We start from the raw sequence: 4,133 nt of genomic DNA, 5'->3' as shown, positions 1-4,133 counted from the left end.
TTATATTTATATGTAGATATTAGGGATCAAACAATTACAATATGCTGTATTTAGTGGTCGCTTAATCGCTAACAACTTATGAAATGTAGGGGTCTTTTTCAATAGTAGAAATGTTTAGTAGTAATAGGTAATTTAGGAATTTAAGGAACATATTAAAATGTGACCTCACCCCCAGCTCAGCATAACTCCTACACCAAGTACATATTTCAGAATAAAATGATAAAAAAGTGGGCAAGGGTTTAGAGGGATGGATGAGGGTTGTTTATGTGTGAGGCAGGAGTGGCTCAGTGACATCCTCAGGCCAGAGATAAATGGATAGTGATACTGAATCACAAGGCACTTATGCTACAGGGCTCTTAAGAGGTGGGGGTCTTTTCCCATCCTAAATCCCCTGAAGTTGACACAGTGTGGTGGAGGACCACGGGGGTCCTGAGCCTTATCAATTTGAGCCACTGACTCCAGCTCCAGTAATACCTAAAGCTGCGGTTCTCGGAGCTGAGCATGTAGCGCTCTTATGATAAACTCCCATTGCAAATGTGCAGAGCAGTGTGCTGCTATCGAATGATCGTCTTGCCATTTGCAACTATTGCCAGGCAAAGTGAGGGTCCGAAGGGAAAGAATGCAGTTGCCGCGACTTTGCTTCTACAGCCGAATAAAGCACAAGCACAAAAATAATAGAGCAGACACAACATAAAGTCCTGCTGAACTCAAGGATGGCTGGGAATGTGGGCTGCCCATCTCTCATTAGGGGACAATCAAAAATCTTTTTAAACATATAAGTTTCATGACGTAAATTTGTCCAAAACAGTTCACAATGTCAGCATGGGCCTTACAAGCTTCTGGATGATTTAAAATATTAGGTGGCATGTTGAGCCTGTTTTAGAGCAATTGTTCCTACCAAACAATTTAATCACAAAGTATGACATCAATAATAGTTGCCATGCCAACAGATGTTTATGGACCAACCATAGTTTTTTAAATCCATCGATTTAACCCAAGATGATGAATTCTGAGACTGAAGAACTTTTATGAGGTGCAAATTGCAGGCGGGGGTCATTAGGGATGATTAGTGGCGATGTAACAAGTTTAATCCCCACCTTTGTCTAACATTGGGCTATTACTTTATAAAGGGTAACTTGCTTTTTATGTTCTTGCCTTCGAGCCTTTAACACAAATTAGCAAAACTTAACCTGACCTCTATATCTCTGTGTTCTCGCTTTAATTCGCAGGCGACAGACGTTCAATGAATAGCTGTTCACAGGTTCACAGCATCTTGTTATGCTTGTGGCATTCTCACATTGTGTGTCACTTTGTAGATTTAATTTTAGACTAGATATTTGTGCATTGGTTTCTGTATAAACGAATCCGTTATTTTCAAGCATTATATGGAGGTGGTCAAATGGTTCCCTGGAGTGTGAAAGAGTTTGTAGACCAAACCACTTGATACCAGTTAGATTTGGATTTTCAGACCAATTGTCTGCGGAAATCTGATTTAAGTTGATTAAATTGACGTCAGACATCGTGTTCAGCAGTTTATATTCAACCGTGTGTTTGTTACAGACTGACTCGTGCTCAGGGGTTAAGAAGTCTTGTCAATGATATTTCAACATATCTACCTATTGTACCACTACAAGCAATGTCTTAATCAATTTAGGACGACTTAGTTGTCTGTTTGAATGTTGTGATCGTGCTTCCGACTCTGGTTGAGTCATGTCACTGCACAAAGTAGCTGTAACTGTTCAGGAAGGTTATACCATTTCTAAAATCAAATCACACTGTGGAAAGATAAGGAGCGTCCTTGACTTATACTCAGCAGTGAACTGGGAGTATCAGTGTTCGCAGTTTACATTCATTGAATAGACAAGCATGTGTACAGCAGAATTTAGAAGCTACAGCGGAAATCAGACTGAATATTTTACATGCAAAAACAAGCTTTAGCTGCTTTCAGACATGCACTGAACCTTTCCGGGGGGGCAGTGTGTGAGAACGCAAATGTTGCGCTGGACATTTTCCAGAACATTTTCTGCCAGACCCCTGGTAAATTTTCTGGGAAAATGTCTGAGTCAGCCCATGTGAGAATACATCAGGGAAGTCTCTGGGAGATTCATGTCGAGCGAGCGCGGGCCCTCGACTGAATGGTCCCGAAGTATTCCTGCCGTTGTGGATGCGTCTGACTCGGACAATCTCCTGCTGCTTTCTTCACGCGTGAACGGAAAATGTCCGGACACAATTTTCCAGACATTTCCTTTGTTTTCAGTTCTTCCCTGAAAACAGCTTCTGTCACTTGTTGCTGAAATTCAATGTTTTTGCCTATCCATTTGTATTTGGTGATAATAATGAATTCAATAGCAGTAATGCATTATTGATAATAACTTGAAGCTGACTCATACCTTCTCCACGATGAAGCCTAATGGTGGCAAATCATCATTTTGATTTTGCTGCTTTGTATCTGAAGGACTGTCAGTTGCCATAATTTACTTAAAAATCTGAAGGAGGACTTTGCCCCTTGGAAACAAGGATTACTGTACATGACATTGCCACACTCTATTGATACTGCTGTCATGTTTTTTTGTTTGTTGAGACAATGACACGAGGGAGGTGGAAGCAAAAGGCAGTATTAGTATTCCATGTCTGCCCTCTTTGAGTTTCTTGGCACATGAGGAGCTGGATGGAGATTCTCTGTTTGCGGGGCCATGCTTGTGTCTGAGTGCTTCCTTCTGCACAGAGACTGCAGAGAGGACCTCAGGAGCACGCGTCTGCTTCCTTCATTCCATTTACTTTCAGGAAGGGTGAAGGGCAAAGCCACTGGAATGTTGAAACCCCGTTACCCAGCGCTCATTGTTTTTAAGGGACGCCTGTATGCGTTCACATTTCTCTTTAACTCTGAGCGCAGGGGGAAATTATAATTAATCTGTTAATGACAGTCGGGGCTGTCATAAGCTTGGGGAGTGTATAATAAATTGCTGTAATAAAAATTAAGATTGCATGCATCATTGAGGCCTTCAGAGGGTTTGTTTAATGTAGTTACAAAAATGGTAGCAGCTGATGTGGCGTCCGCTGCTCTACCAGGAGAATGCTAATTTCTGAGTGACACTTAACCTGCTGTAGCTCAACCACGGCTGAGGGAGGTGAGGGGAAACCTAATGAGTTTTTCCTTCGTCCCATTTTGAGAACCACTGAACTGGATGGCCTGGTTTGTTTCCAAAAGGCCAAAAAAAAAAAGGAAGAACTTTCATTGTTCATGGGAAATTAATTACACCCCCTGAAAATCTACCCAATTCAAAATTCAAGTAAAAGAATTCATTATGGCCTCCAGCTCTGGACAGTGAATGTTTGGTCATTTATTCTGAGGGCACAAACTTCAGACAGATCACCACTCCTCTGAAAAGTCATGTGGGGGTGAGAGGTTGAGTTGTTCACTTGTTCTCCCTTCTTTCCCTTAACTGGAACATGAAAGATGCAGCGTCGTCCGTAACGTGCACTGCGAGGGGCTCGACATAGTTACAGCAGCAGAGGACTTCCTCCTCTTTGATGAGAGACAAAGCTTCCTCTGTGGCGCAGGGTCCCATTAGAGGAGAGCCCTCGACTTCTGCCCCGGAGGAACAAAAGAACAAATCGTAAGCGTTGTCGCACATTAGAGGATTATCATTTCAGCTGATGTGCTCCTAGTGTTAGCACTGCCCAAGGATACTCCTTCAAGTGTCTTCATTTATATTTTGTTATTAGCCATGTTCATGCACGCTCTCCACTCCAACTTCAGGTTCACTGACTCATTTCCTGTCTAGTCGCCATGGCTGTGTCAGTTCTCCTGGCCATTTCAACCAGATACATTTGTCAAGGAGGAGACTTGGAACCTTATCTTTGGGTGCGTTGTTTGGGACACAAGGGGCCTCGTTCGGGAGGTTTAGCCCGCGGGCATGCTGGTATATTGCACTTGTAGCCTGACACCAGTTGACACAGCATAGTTGCCCAGGTCACCCTACAAAAACACTGCCCTCTCTCTGGACCAAGCCACCGAACAATGGAGATATTTTTGTTGACAGACAGCCCTTGGTGCTCTAATTGAGACTAAGCTCACTTAGCTGGATTTTGTAGTGAACTTTAAAGTAATGACATCCTTCCTGTCCTGCCGG

Source organism: Scophthalmus maximus, chromosome 14 (genome assembly GCF_022379125.1).
Source record: "Scophthalmus maximus strain ysfricsl-2021 chromosome 14, ASM2237912v1, whole genome shotgun sequence".
NCBI classification, from domain to species: domain Eukaryota; kingdom Metazoa; phylum Chordata; class Actinopteri; order Pleuronectiformes; family Scophthalmidae; genus Scophthalmus; species Scophthalmus maximus.
Note: the sequence above shows the minus strand (reverse complement) of the source record.